The following is a 16923-nucleotide window of genomic DNA, read 5'->3' as shown; positions in this document are numbered from 1 at the left end:
CTAGGTTGGTCTAATTGGTGTTAAGTATAATTTGAGTTAAATTGTACTTTGTAGATTGGGTATGAATTACCACCCGAAGTGGTAATCGGTTTATGTCCATTAGGTGTTAAATGGGCGGGTTTTGGCGAGCAAGGTGTGATCCCTCGGCTAAGGGATGTTTGTGTCGGGTTCTCTTTTAGAGAATGGCTATTTATGTGTGTATTGTGCCTATGTGTAATATAGGTGATTACTTGCTCGAATTCGAGGACGGAGATCATGTTGTACATGACTTGTGCAGGCATTCCAAGGTGAGTGGAATAATTATATGCGTAGGTATATAATGTATTTATTTGTTGTAGCGTGAGATGTGAAGTGTCGATGTGCTAAGACACCACATTTCACGTGACGAGTGAAGTGTCGATGTGCTAAGACACCACTCAAAGTAATATGACGGGTGAAGTGTCGATGTGTTAAGACGCCACCCGGGGTGAAGTGTCGATGTGTTAAGACGCCACCTGGAGTGAAGTATCGATGTGCTAAGATGCCACTCCAAGAAATTAACGGATGAAGTGTCGATGTGTTAAGACGCTATCCGGGGTGAAGTATCGACGTGTTAAGATGTGATGTGTGCGAGGTGGTGTATAAAATACTATTAATTTTTCAAGGAAATACTATTAAATACGATACAATTTTACACAAGATATTTATTTATTTATAGAGTGGATATACCTAAACTTTGCTACAACACTTATAGGCAGTGTACCTAATCGTACAGTAGTGTAGTTTTTAGTAAGTCCGGTTCGTTCCACAGGGAGACTTAAACTAGCTTAACGCTATATAAAAAAAAGTACAAAAATATATATAAGTAGTATTATTATTATAAAAGGTGGTTTTTACCGTTTAATGACTGGTTTGTCGATTTTAAAATTTTAGTCGCAGTTAAAACCTAATGTAAAATATTAAAAATAAATATAACTTAAATTAAAGCATAAAGTAAATAACGATAATGAAATTGCGAGAAATAAAAGTTCGATAAAATAAAATTGCGATAATTAAAGAGTACGATAATTAAAAATGCAATTAAATAAAATGACAATAAATAAAAGTGCGATAATTAAAAGTGCAATTAAATATGAAATATATAAATTATGCTTATTTAAACTTCCGTAATCATGATGTTTGACGTGTTATTTTTAGTTTATTCCCATGGGTTAATTGTCCTTTGTCCTGGATTATTCGATATGTCCATACGGATTTGTCCATAATAGTCCATCAGTCATAATCATAAAGTGCGAGTTTCTTCGTCAAATTATTCTTATTCCCGAAGTCAAATATTCTAACTAATTGGGGATTCGAATTGTAACAAGGTCTTAATACTTTGTTTAATGAATACACCAGGTTATCGACTGCGTGTAATCCAAGGTTTTACTACTTATTAATAATTACACCAATTACCCTTGAATGTAATCCACCCCTGTTTCAACAAGTCTATTAACTATTAATCCAGTTCCGTGTCCGGTAAAATGAACAATTATTGGTATTTATAGATATCCCGCCCACCGTGCCCAGTCAAGCGTATGTGGTTATATATAAATACGTCAAATTATAAGTCTATATATTAAATTAACGAGGTATCATTTAGTTAATATAAAGCCTATTAATAGCCCATAGTCTAATTTTCACAAGTGTCGTTCTTTTATCCAAACTCCAATTATGGTACAAAGCCCAATTACCCAATTTTAATATTTAGTCCAACATCACGATTACTTCGGCATTAAATAAGCATAATAATAACTTAGCTACGAGACATTAATTTAAAAATAACATTAACCATAACTTACAGTGATTAAAAATAGCGTAGCGTTATACGGACAGAATTTCGACTTACACCCTTACAACATTCGCTAACATACCCTTATTATTAGAATTTAAAATTAAAATTAAAATTAAAATATAATATATATATATATATATATATATATATATATATATATATATATATATATATATATATATATATATATATATATATATTACGTATGATAGATAGAGAGATGGATTCATATAAACTGAGCCAAAACCGCGAAATTTATAGCATATGGCCTGTCACCTACCTCCATGCGATCGCATGGAAAATGTGCTTCCAGGCCATGCGATCGGATGGCCACTTTTTCCAGCTCACAAGAGCTTGTTTCCTAGCTTTTCGACGTTTATAATATATAATATAATATATATATTAATTTTAAGAATTAATTATATATTATATTATATTCATGTGCATAGTTGACTTGTAATTTTAGGTCCGTTGCGTCGAGCGTTGAAAGTTGACTTTGGTCCCGGTTCCGGATTTTCGAACGTCCTTGCGTACAATTTAATATCTTGTACTTTGCGTTTCGCGTCTTGTACTCTTGTAATTTTGAGACATTTCTCATCAATAATTGGAACCACTTTGATTGTATTTTGTACTTTTGAGATTTTTGGTCGTTTGCGTCTTCAATTCGTCGAATCTGTCTTTTGTCTTCACCTTTTATTATTTAAATGAATATCACTTGTAAATAGAACAGTTGCAACTAAAAGCTTGTCTTTCTTGAGGGATAATGCTATGAAATATATGTTCGTTTTTAGCATTATCAAATATTCCCACACTTGAGCGTTGCTTGTTCTCAAGCAATATAGTCTTGAAAAAAAAAACTAGAATTACTTCTTTATTCTTCACACTTTGTACATCAGTGATTTCTATACGGCGGTATGAACAATGGTAGTAACGATGTGGTTTACAGTCCCACATGACTATAAAAATTTAGATCCTTAAGGAAATTGGATCTTTATGAAAACATTTGATCTTTTGAAAATTCAATCTAGCTTTTACCCTAGATAAGTTTTCCGGAATAACTCTTTACCGGTGTTTGCAAAATGTTTTTGTGGGTTTGGTGGTTTCAGATTTGAAAATTTTAGCTCAAAACTTGCGGTTTTGTGTCACTGATATTGCTTAAAATGATCATATATTTAGACGCAATATCATTCTAATATGTAATGTTTTTAATTGTAATTTCCTTATTTTTAGTTGTAATAGTTTAAATAAATAAGTGCGAAGACGAAAGACGCAAATCGCTCGAAAATGAAGATTTAAAGACGAAAACGAAGATTTGAAAGACCAAAACTTCCAAAATGCTCAAAAGTACAAGTTACACTCCAAGTGGTTTAATTTATCGATGAATAACGGCTAAAAATTGACAAAAGTATAAATCGCGGAACGCAAAGTACACGATATTAAATTATACCAAAATGCGTTCGAGAAACCGGAACCGAGACATAAACCAGGCGTAAATGTACGAGACAACGGAGCAAAAATTACAAGTCAACTATGCACAAGAATATAATATAATATTTAAATAATTATATAAATTATTTATAAATTATATATATATATATATATATATATATATATATATATATATATATATATATATATATATATATATATATATATATATATATATATATATTATATATCTATGTCGACGAGTATGAAGCCAAAAGAACTTGAGCTGGAAATTAAGCCCATGCAAGTGCATGGCAAATACACTAAAACCTCATGCACTTGCATGGGGATCAAAAACACAAAAAATCTATAAATAGCTCCAGCTTCTGTCGAAAGAAATACACAATTTTTACATATTTACATTCAATCTCTGTCTCTCTAATATATTTATATTTATAAATTATAATTATTATTTTAGTTTAAGATAAGTTTAGTTTGGGTATTTTAACGTTTAATTTACGGGTTTTTAAGTCAGAGTTCTGTCCGTGTACCGCTACGCTAATAATATCACTTTTTACCGTTCCAACTCGCTGTAAGTCTCCACGTCCCAACTTTATTTTCACGTATCGTTATTATCGTTATTTTTACTATTGTTATTATTATTATTATTATTATTATTATTATTATTATTATTATTATTATTATTATTATTATTGTTACCATGTCCACTTTATATAATTTATATTTTTATGCCGTTATATTGTCCAACTAAATAACCATAGTGGTAACTAAAATGTAGAACCTCTGGACGAACGAATTGAACCATATTATAATATTATGATGTAACTTTGACTATTTTTAACATTGAGTTTAATCACCGACCCATTGTTATATAATTTAATATTTTCACCTCTATCACATAATTTATTAAATTGATTAAGCGAAAGTTAATTAAATTTACATAAATTATGCTTCAACACCTCAGTGATCTAGACGGACATATGGACAAATTATTGACAACAATTTAGAAGTGTGATTCGGTGGTTTGGGTAATATTATAGTTTATATAATCGTGTAATTATAAAAAGGGAAGACCGTTATAATTTTGATATTAGCGAAAGTTAAAACAGGATTAAATCTCAATTTGAATAGTCGGGGTATAATTTAATTCGCTAAAACAAGATCTAACGAAAGTTAGATTTAATTTTAGTTAGTTACATCTTTATAAATCGAAAGATAAAATATAAGGATATATATTAAAACATCGTAATCGAACTTAAAAACAATCCATAATCCAGAGGGGACATATTTTAGTAGCCACTACTTTACTTTATTTTAAATCTCATCAATTTCACTTTTTACTACGCAGATAAATTTTATTTACTTTTACCGTATTACTTTTTACCATATTGTAAACTTTAATTACTTTTTACTATTTTACTATATTGCCATGAAAAATCTTATTTCTCTACTTTTTACAAAATAGTATAAATTGTAGTTTTATTTAGTTTCGTTAATTTAGTTATTTCATTTTAGTTAAATTTAAATTGCGTTTAGTTATAATTAAAGCCTAATCCAAAACCCCCCCATTTTAATAGTTTAACTTTTAACAATTAAAACACTTGAAAACTCCATTTCCCTGTGGAGCGAACAGGATTTACCAAATAAAATATTACTATACGGATAGGACAAAGTTGCCTATATGTGTGAAATCAATCCGAAATCATAAAAAAGCCATTTAATCACAACCAATTCGTGTAATAAATTAAATCTAAATCCGTTCAAAATAAAAGGACACGATCTTTCATCATCAACTTTTTGGCGCCGCTGCCGGGGAAAGTTGGCAGTTAAATAAATAGATAATTTTTCTGATTCATAGTAATAGTTGGATTTGTACGTGGACTGGGTTATTGGAGCCAAACAGTACTCAATTATATTGAGACCAAACGAATCCTGCCCCTCTGCTGCATCTTTTGGCTATTCAAAACGTGGGCAAAATCAGAAGGAAAATCTGTTTGTTTAAAGGTTTTTATCATTGTTTTTAGTTATTCAATCCTTTCGTGAAAATTCATTTTCAAGAAAGTTCAATGTTTATACACTTAGTGAATAAATCCTTCAAGACTACATATAATTTTTCAATTGTATGACCCGTTCAGGAAATCCTAAACTCATTGCACTTAATCCAGAACCTGAAAGAAACTTGAACAAAAGATTAAAACAAGAAAAACAACAAAAATTAGGTAGTACTAGTCAACCGAAAACACCGAAAAATATCAAAAAACAAGTAGGAAACACTAGTGGTCAACCAGAAATCAAAACTGAACCTGAAACCATCGTCATTAAAGAAGAAATGGCAGAAGTAACACCTGATCCAAATGATCTACCGATGTGGAATACCAGACAAACTGTTCCCCCTCTCGCACTTGCACCTATAAGAAGACCTGAAATTGAGGCTGAAAACTGGGAAGTCAAGGGGCAGTTTATGCACATGGTACGTGAGAACCAATTCGACGGAAGACTTAATAATAATCCGATAGAACATCTAGAAGGTTTTGAAGATTTATGTGAACTGTATAAAAACAAAGATGTTTCTTCAGATGCATTTAAGTTAAGAACTTTTCCATACTCGTTAATCGGAGACGCAAAAGCATGGTTGAAAGCATCAAAACCTGATTCTATCACAACTTTCAACGAATTAAGAGAAAAATTCATTACCCGATTTTCCCCATCGGCAAAAGCCGAAAGACTTAGAACTGAAATCACCACTTTTAAACAAAAATCAGATGAAACTCTTTATGATGCATGGGAAAGATTAAAAAGAATGTTACGAAATTGTCCGTTACACGGATTGCAAAAAAGGGCAAATAGTACAAACTTTTTATCGTGGTATTGATGAACATACTCGTGGTATATTTGATTCCTCTGCTGGAGGAGTATTTATGTACAAATCACCAAATCAAGCGTATGACATGTTAGAAGACATGTCAGTTCATACTTTTGAATGGGCACCGTCTAGAGATCAACTACCTAGAAGGACGGTGGCAAGCCTTGAAGAAAATGAAGACAACAACACAACCATAGATTCACTGTCGAATCAATTCAAAAAGTTTGGAAGAGAAATAGAGAAACTAAATTCAACAGTTTTAGCATTGCAAGTAGGATGTGAAATTTGTGGACAACCACATTTCACGAAAGACTGTGATATCAATGATCGGCCAATGAACTCAGTAGCACAAGTTAATTTTATAGCCAATCAAAGACAAGGAAATTTTCAAGGAGGAAATTCTAATTATCAACCTGCAAACCCAGGATATCAAAATCCGAAGAATTTTGCTTTTCAAAGAAATGGACCACCTGGCTTTTTCAATAGAAACCAACCTCCATTTCCACCTCAACAAAATTTCTAACAACAACTGTTACCTCAATTACCGTATCAACAACAAAATCATAACACGCAGCCAGTAGAGAAGAAATCTAACTTTGAAGAAGTTATGATGAATTTTGTCAAAAGTCAATCAGAAACGAATGAGCAAGTGAAGAGACAATTACATCAAGTCCAAACGGAAAACGAGTAAGTACAAAGGAGTCATCAAGCATCAATTCAAAACCTTAAAAGAGATATGGGAAGAATATCCCAATTGCTTGCTGAAAGGCAATCGGGAACTTTACAATCAAACACGCAACTAAACCCTAAGGGTAAGGAAACTCAAAATTCAAGTAATATTTCGCAAGTTAATTCAATCACTACGCGAACTGGGTTAACCATTAACCTAAAGATTCCAAAGCCTCTCACTCCTATTCATGTTTCACAAGAAAATGAACCTGTGGTGGAAGAAAATACGATGCCAACCACAAGTGCACCAAAGACTCAAAATCAACCACCATTGAAGGTATACAAACCTCCAATTCCATATCCGTAATGTTTGAAGAAAGATAAATTACAAGCACAATACAACAAATTTGCTGACATGATTAAGCAAATTTGTATAAATGTACCGCTTGTAGATGTTCTTGCGGGTATGCCGAATTATGGAAGGTTTATCAAAGATCTTATAGCAGACAAAGGAAAATATGCAGAAGTGTCAACCACATTCCTTAATGAGGAATGCTCGGCAATTTTACAAAAGCAAAATTTGCCACCAAAACTTGGAGATCCTGGAAGTTTCATCATTCCTTGTCTGATGGGAGATTCAGTAATGTACGATGCATTAGCTGATTTAGGAGCAAGCATTAATCTTATGCCTCACTCTTTGTACTTAAAATTGAACTTAGGTGATTTAAAACCAACCAGGATGTGTATACGCTTAGCTTATAGAACTTACAACTATCCTATTGGCATTGCTGAAAACCTACCGGTTAAAGTAAATCACTTAATCTTTCCTGCTGATTTCGTTGTTCTTGAAATGGAAGAAGATAGTAAGGTTCCACCAATTCTAGGGCGTCCCTTTCTAAATACTGCAGATGCAATTGTGCGCGTAAAAGAGAAAAATCTTTGCTTAGGTGTGGGGGAGGATAGAATTATATTGAACATAGATAAGGCTATGAAACACCCTATGTCTCCTGATGACGAATGTTTCCAAATAGACATTGTTGATTGTTGTATTGAGGAAGAACTACAAGAACTATTAAATATCGACACCTCAGATTTCACCCCGATGGGTGAAGGTGAAGATTTTGATGTCGATATAGAGTTAGACAAGCTGTTGAAGGTATTCACTGATGAAGAATACGTAGAAGAAGAAATTCCTAGGGAAGATGAACCTTTTGAAGAAATTACCAATGGTAATAGGTTCCGGATAAAATCTTCCTTGGATGAACCAACCACCTTGGAGCTTAAAGAACTCCCGGAACATTTGGAGTATGCTTATCTCCAAGGAACGTCACAATTACCCGTCATAATTTCATCAAAACTTTCCAATGACGAAAAGGGTAGGTTAATGTCTGTTTTAAAAACCCACAAAAAGGCAATTGCTTAGAAAACAACTGATATTCCTGGGATTAACCCTGATTATTGTACTCACAAAATTCTAATGGAAGAAGATTTTAAACCTGTGGTACAAAGGCAACGGAGGTTAAACCCTAACATAAAAGAAGTTGTCAAAAAGGAGGTCATCAAATTACTTGATGTCGGGTTAATTTACCCTATATCCGATAGCCCGTGGGTAAGTCCTGTACAAGTAGTACCCAAGAAAGGGGGTACGACTGTTATTTTAAATGATAAGAATGAACTCGTTCCTACAAGAACAGTCACTGGGTGGAGAGTCTGTATAGACTATCATCGTCTAAACGACGCTACAAGGAAAGATCATTTCCCGCTACCATTTATCGACCAAATGCTAGAACGTTTGGCGGGAAAAGATTATTACTGTTTCCTTGATGGATTCTCCGGTTATTTTCAAATTCCAATTGATCCAAAAGACCAAGACAAGACCACATTTACTTGTCCATTTGGTACTTTTGCCTACCGACGAATGCCATTCGGATTATGCAACGCACCAGGCACCTTCCAAAGGTGTATGATGGCAATTTTTCATGACATGATTGAAGAAAGTATAGAAGTCTTTATGGACGATTTCTCTGTTTTTGGAGACTCCTTCAACTCATGTCTCTCAAACCTTGAACGAATGCTAATTCGTTGTGAAGAATCAAATCTTGTTTTAAACTGGGAGAAATGCCACTTCATGGTGAAGGAAGGCATTGTTTTAGGACACAAGATTTCTCGAGCTGGAATGGAAGTAGACAAAGCTAAGATCGACATTATTTCAAAACTTCCTCCTCAAACCAATGTCAAGGGAATTCGTAGTTTCCTTGGTCATGCCGGGTTCTATCGGCGATTCATAAAGGACTTTTCAAAAATCGCCCGACCCATGACTAAACTTCTTGAGAAAGACAGTACATTTGATTTCAACGACGAGTGTCTAAATGCTTTCTCCATTCTGAAAGAGAAACTTACGAATGCACCTATTATGGTATCACCCAACTGGTCCAAACCTTTCGAGCTAATGTGTGATGCTAGTGATTTTGCGCTGGGAGCTGTTTTAGGTCAACGTCAAGATAAAAAATTTCAACCAATATACTATGCAAGTAAAACACTTACAAGAGCTCAGTTGAATTACACAACTACTGAGAAGGAGCTTCTTGCAGTAGTTTTTGCTTTCGATAAGTTCAGATCTTATCTAGTGTTATCTAAAACAATTGTTTATGCCGATCATTCAGCCCTAAAGTACTTATTCAAGAAGCAAGATGCTAAGCCTAGACTAATTCGTTGGATTCTTCTCCTACAAGAATTCGACATTGAAATCAAGGATAAAAAGGGTGCTGAAAATCTCGCTGCGGATCACTTGTCCCGTCTTGAAAATCCTAACTTAGAAACACTCGACGAATCTGTTATTCACGATACTTTTCTGGACGAGTTCCTAATGAAAATTGAAACCGAAGAATAAATTCCATGGTTTGCGGACTTTGCCAACTATCTAGCAGCATGAATTCCTGTTAAAAATCAAACTTACCAGCAAAAGAAGAAATTTTTCGCTGATATGAAGTTTTACTTCTGGAAAAGCCCTAATCTCTTTCGTATAGGAGCAGATCAAGTTATTCGTCGATGTGTATATGGCAAAGAAGCTAAACAAATTCTAGAGCACTGTCATGAAGGACCGGCTGGTGGACATTTCGGACTAAGCTATACAGCTAAGAAGGTCTTTGACTAGGTTTTTACTGGCCTACAATTTTCAAAGATGTATACAATATGGTAAAAACCTGTGACGCTTGTCAAAGATCTGAAAATATCTCCAAGAGAGACGAAATGCCACAACAAAGCATCCTAGTATGCGAAGTATTTGACATTTGGGGTATTGACTTCATGGGTCCATTCCCCGCTTCTAACAAATGCAAATACATTCTCGTAGCAGTCGATTACGTTTCTAAATGGGCTGAAGCAAAAGCTCTACCTACTAACGATGCTCGAGTTGTTGTCAGCTTTTTCAAAAACCTTTTCTCACGATTCGGGCTTCCAAAAGCATTAATCAGTGATCGTAGAACTCATTTTACAAATCAATTACTCGAGAAAGTACTTAAAAAGTACGGAGTTAATCATCGTTTCTCAACTTCTTACCACCCTCAAACGAGTGACCAAGTTGAAAACACAAATCGAGGTCTTAAACGAATTTTAGAAAGAAAAGTTAAGAATAATCCAAAAATCTGGCATCAAAGGCTAGATGATGCGCTGTGAGCATTTAGAACCGCGTTTAAAACGCCCATTGATACCACTCCTTTCCGATTAATATATGGTAAGGCGTGTCATCTACCTGTCGAGGTTGAACATAAGGCATAGTGGGCAATAAAAGAATGTAATACGGACCTTGTGGAAGTCGGAGAAAATCAATTCTTACAATTGCATGAATTAGACGAGCTAAGACTTCAAGCATATGAAAACTCGAGATCTTACAAAGAGAGAACTAAGAAATGGCACGATGCTCGCTTAAAAGAGAAGAAAACATTTGAACCAGGGGACAAAGTTCTAGTTTTTCAATCACGTTTTAAGTTTTCACCTGGAAAACTTAAGTCCCGATGGAGGGGACCGTATGAAGTAAGACAAGCATTTACATCCGGATACGTAGAGTTATATGACAAGAATGGTGGTATTTTTAATGTGAATGGTCATAGACTTAAATTCTATTATGAAGGGTTCAACAACACTGAAAGAGATGACATCACATTCTACCCTAAGGACAAATGAATACAAGGTAATTTTAGCTAAACACTCGCCTTCTTAAAACGTTTCAAAATATTTCGAGAGTGGAGCCCGATTGGACTTTCCCTAGCAGACACTAAAGAACTAGTCTTCTCCCTCCATTCTGAATTTTTTTAAGTTTTGTATGAAATTAATATGCTTTTTAAATTTAAGTTTTATGTGAATTTAAAAATAAAATTTACTTTTTTCTTTAAGTTTAAAAAAATGATTTCTAAAATTCGTCGTGAGTTAAACACTAGGTCGTAGAACCGAAATTGCTTTACCCAAGGACGGGGCAAAAAAATTTGTTATCATTATTTTAATATTATTGATCTAAAGTATGCCAAAAATATTATATGAATGTGGGGTAATATACCAAACTTCAAAAATATGTATATATGTTTGTAGTTTATATAAGGGTAAAAGACGCATTTTCAAATACTGGTATTAAGTTACAGCTTTTTAATTAAAGAGGTTTTAACTCCCTTTCTATACTAATTGCCCTCCTGAATTTTATCTTTTCTGATTTCATTGCAATTGAGGGCATTGCATGATCTCAAGTGTGGGGAGGGATTATAAATTCTCTCGGGTTTATACACTTGACTAATTTTCTAAATTTTGTGAAAATTTTAAAATTTTTTAACTAAATGAATTCAAATCTTGTTTAATATGTTTATGAACGATAAAACTAGGTGTTAATACCGAAATTATTGTTACCTCAAGGAAAACATAAACTGAGAAACTACCAAATTTATGAATTTATTTGATTAAATCAGAAATAAAAAGATTCAAGAAAAAAGCTAAGTGTGGGGAGAATCACATGTTTGTGTGAAGTTTATTGCAGGTACTTTTGCTTTGGCCTGTATAAATTTGTTTTACCCATTAAATTTGAAAAATTAAAGAAAAGATGGATCTACACGATGAATTAATTCCATCATTAAAATGAAGTAAAGTCTTCAGAAAAAGAAACGTGCTTCTTGATTTAGGTCAAGAAGTTGTCGTCCAGACCAGTTGTAGAGTCTACGAAAAACCTTGAAAAGTTTTCTCGAAAATCAGCTGGAAATCCACGGACCTCAGCATCAAACAGGGTCGCCAAGTGGTCAGACTTATCCTATCCATGAGAGGATCTGTCTCGTAAAATGGGGAGGGCGTCGTGCAAATTAGCTTGATAAGACTAATGAATCAGACCCCCAGAAAGGATAATCTCCTTAAAGATTAAAAATCAGTTTTTAAGCCTGATATTACTCAATCCTTGAGATTGACATTAAAGATTGAGAATTACAAACTCATGGAATTCAATGATATCTAAACTCGAGCTTGAACGAGAAAATATTTTGATGAAATTAAAACCGATTTTTTTTCTCTGAAAACCTATTTTCAACGCGTTCATTACCATTGAACGTAAAATCCTAAGAATTCATCAAAATTCATTAGGTCACCTGAACCAAATCGGGTGTCAACCGTAAGAACGGTGGTTACATAGCATGGTCAAAGACAGGACCTTGTGCCAGACCGAAAAATTATAGGGTGATCTTTGCTATTTCTCCTACAAAGGATAGTAATTGCATCCGACACGTTTTTGGACCATAATCAAATGCATGTCATTAGACATTGCCTTAACAGTTGCTTGTTCATCGCTTTCCTTTACAACCGGACGGTAGTTTACCGAAAGGTAATATACGGAGCAAGTATACTGGACGTGTGCTTTCCTAATACAAGGTTAGCAAGTGAGTGACACAAAACCGCAAGTTTTAAGCTAAAATTTAAAAATCTGAAACCCACAAAACCCACAAAAACATTTTGCAACACCGATAAAGGGTTAAATTGGAAAACTTGTCTAGGGTAAAATCTAGCTTGAATTTTCAAAAGATCAAAAGTTTTCATAAAGATCCAATTTCCTTAAGGATCTAAATTTTCATAGTCATGTGGGACTGTAAACCACATCGTTACTATCATTGTTCATACCGCCGTATCAAAATCACTGATGTATAAAGTGTGAGAATAAAGAAGTGATTTGAGTGAAGTTTATTTCAAGTTTGGTATTGCTTGAGGACAAGCAACGTTCAAGTGTGGGGATATTTGATATTGCTTAAAATGATCATATATTTAGACTCAATATCATTCCAATATGTAATGTTTTTAATTGTAATTTCCTTATTTTTAGTTGTAATCGTTTAAATAAATAAGTGCGAAGACGAAAGACGCAAATCGCTCGAAAATGAAGATTTAAAGACGAAAACGAAGATTTGAAAGACCAAAACGTCCAAAATGCTCAAAAGTACAAGTTACACTCCAAGTGGTTTAATTTATCGATGAATAACGGCTAAAAATTGACAAAAGTACAAGTCGCGGAACGCAAAGTACACGATATTAAATTATACGAAAATGCGTTTGAGAAACCGGAACCGAGACATAAACCAGGCGTAAATGTACGAGACAACGGAGCAAAAATTACAAGTTAACTATGCACACGAATATAATATAATATTTAAATAATTATATAAATTATTTATAAATTATATATATATATATATATATATATATATATATATATATATATATATATATATATATATATATATATATATATATATATATATATATATATATATATTATATATATCTATGTCGACGAGTATGAAGCCAAAAGAACTTGAGCTGAAAATTAAGCCCATGCAAGTGCATGCCAAATACACTAAAACCTCATGCACTTGCATGGGGATCAAAAACACAAAAAGTCTATAAATAGCTCCAGCTTCTGTCGAAAGAAATACACAATTTTTACATATTTACATTCAATCTCTGTCTCTCTAATATATTTATATTTATAAATTATAATTATTATTTTAGTTTAAGATAAGTTTAGTTTGGGTATTGTAACGTTTAATTTACGGGTTTTTAAGTCAGAGTTCTGTCCGTGTACCGATACGCTAATAATATCACTTTTAACCGTTCCAACTCGCTGTAAGTCTCCACGTCCCAACTTTATTTTCACGTATCGTTATTATCGTTATTTTTACTATTGTTATTATTATTATTATTATTATTATTATTGTTACCATGTCCACTTTATATAATTTATATTTTTATGCCGTTATAATGTCCAACTAAATAACCATAGTGGTAACTAAAATGTAGAACCTCTGGACGAATGGATTGAACCATATTATAATATTATGATGTAACTTTGACTATTTTTAACATTGAGTTTAATCACCGACCCATTGTTATATAATTTAATATTTTCACCTCTATCACATAATTTATTAAATCGATTAAGCGAAAGTTAATTAAATTTACATAAATTATGCTTCAACACCTCAGTGATCTAGACGGACATATGGACAAATTATTGACAACAATTTAGAAGTGTGATTCGGTGGTTTGGGTAATATTATAGTTTATATAATCGTGTAATTATAAAAAGGGAAGACCGTTATAATTTTGGTATTAGCGAAAGTTAAAACCGGATTAAATCTCAATTTGAATAGTAGGGGTATAATTTAATTCGCTAAAACAAGATCTAGCGAAAGTTAGATTTAATTTTAGTTAGTTAAATCTTTATAAATCGAAAGATAAAATATAAGGATATATATTAAAACATCGTAATCGAACTTAAAAACAATCCATAATCCAGAGGGGACATATTTTAGTAGCCACTACTTTACTTTATTTTAAATCTCATCAATTTCACTTTTTACTACGCAGATAAATTTTATTTACTTTTACCGTATTACTTTTTACCATATTGTAAACTTTAATTAGTTTTTACTATTTTACTATATTGCCATGAAAAATCTTATTTCTCTACTTTTTACAAATTAGTATAAATTGTAGTTTTATTTAGTTTCGTTAATTTAGTTATTTCGTTTTAGTTAAATTTAAATTGCGTTTAGTTATAATTAAAGCCTAATCCAAAACCCCCCCATTTTAATAGTTTAACTTTTAACAATTAAAACACCTGAAAACTCCATTTTCCTGTGGAACGAACCGGATTTACCAAATAAAATATTACTATACGGATAGGACAAAGTTGCCTATATGTGTGAAATCAATCCGAAATCATAAAAAAGCCATTTAATCACAACCAATTCGTGTAATAAATTAAATCTAAATCCGTTCAAAATAAAAGGACACGATCACGCACATATTGACTTTTGTTTGCTGAATGATAAATGGTGCACATCATTTGTTCATTCCGTCTTATTGTTACATCACATTTGTTTTTTGTTTTGTCGTCAAAATTAGTAGCTTTTGCTGAACTTAATGCCAGTCTTTGAAAATGCGCTGTTTTACCCTTTGGATCAGATGGAGTCTAACTCGGTTAGCTAGTTGGACCATTTCCAAAGTATCCCAATCGATTACTCTTGGCACCTCTACAATTTTCGGTAGCAGTTTGAATTTGTTACTTTGATATGATGGGTAATCTCTCCAGCTTCTATCGAATCTCAGATTAGGATGCAACGTGTGTTCAGGAATTGTTGGGTATTCTACGGGTAGATGCATCAGAAATACTGTGAAGGCATCAACAAATTGTAGCGGATCATAATAAGGTACGTGTTGATCAGGCTGTTGTTGTGGTTCCTGTTGTTGCTCCGGTTCAGGTTCATATTGCATTTCTGGTTCAGGTTCTGGTTGTGGTTGTCTAGATGATGATGTTGCACCATCAGTATCTGTAAATCTCTGCAAAACACATTAAACACAAAATTTGTGCATCCAAATATGCATTAGTGTTAGCAAAATAACAAATTGAAACAATTACAATAACATGTTAAATCAAAATTAAACTTATACACATTTTCACAATTTTTACAATTCTACACTTTTTCAAATAAGCCTTTATAAAAATGTATACAAAGTTCATAAGCATTTAACTCAAATAACATGTTAAAACATCCATTACTAACAATTAAACAAGTCTCGAATGGCAATTATATCAAATTAATCAAGTTCATGAATTATATACCTAAAAAGTCCACTTTAATCTTCAAAAATCATTTTTAGGATCAAAGTTTGGATCATTTAGCTACCTAAACATGTTACATTACTTAATTTAGCAATAATTCATGACAAAAATCGGCCATAACCTGTTTATATCAAAAAGCCCCAAATTGCTCAAGAACACAAACCCTGAATTTCTAAAAATTTTGAAGTTTTTGGCTTCAAATCATGTTAAATAGCATCAATCTAGGTTATACATGCATAAAATACTAACAATCTAACTCTAATTACACCATAAACTAACAAAATCAAATTAGGAAAAATATAGCTCAAGAACACTAAAAATCAAATTTAAAGAGGTTTAGGGGCGTAATTGTTACCTTTCTTGATAAACTTCTGAACAATTTCATGTTTAGAGAGAATTGTAGCGAGAAATTTGGTGAATTTTGGTGTTAAAATGATGAATTTAGAGGTGTTTGTGTGTGTATGTTCGTGTTTTGTGTGTGTTATGGAGACAGAAGCAGAACTCGTGAGCTCTTGTATCTGGCCTGGATTCCAGCTCCATGTGATCGCATGCAGTTGCAGTGTAAACCCCATGCAATCGCATGGGGTCCGGGTACAGTGCTTTTCACTTTTTTTTTTTATAAAAAAACCTTATAACTTTTAAGACATATAATCAAATTAAATTTTAAAAAATTGTTTCTTTTTAGGATGAGGGTGTTTCGGATCGTTGTCCTAGTCCGTCCCTCGACAAAATTTTAAAATTTGTCATTTTTAAGCTCAGTTTTAAAAGCAAAGATTTTTGAGTTTTTTAATGTTTTTGGCATACTTTAATTCAATAAGGCTAAAAATAATGATAATAAAAGTTCTCGTCCCTCCCTTGGGTAAAGCAATTTCGGTTCAATGACCTAGTCTTCAACTTACGACGAATTTTAAAAATCATATTTTTAACTTAACGAAATAAAGTAAATTTTTTGTTTTTAAATTCACAAAAAACATAAATTTAAAATGC

The 16923-nt window shown here is 32.8% G+C and overlaps 1 non-coding gene across 1 annotated transcript; it reads right to left on the bottom strand.

The window, feature by feature from the left end:
- Positions 1 to 5984: 5984 nt before the first annotated feature.
- Positions 5985 to 6091, bottom strand: LOC139846355 (small nucleolar RNA R71). Its single transcript, XR_011759068.1, has one exon. It is a non-coding gene; the product is annotated as a small nucleolar RNA R71 (small nucleolar RNA).
- Positions 6092 to 16923: the final 10832 nt, after the last annotated feature.

Source organism: Rutidosis leptorrhynchoides, chromosome 4 (genome assembly GCF_046630445.1).
Source record: "Rutidosis leptorrhynchoides isolate AG116_Rl617_1_P2 chromosome 4, CSIRO_AGI_Rlap_v1, whole genome shotgun sequence".
In the NCBI taxonomy this organism is placed as follows: Eukaryota; Viridiplantae; Streptophyta; class Magnoliopsida; order Asterales; family Asteraceae; genus Rutidosis; species Rutidosis leptorrhynchoides.
Note: the sequence above shows the minus strand (reverse complement) of the source record. Positions and strands in the feature narration are given on the sequence as shown.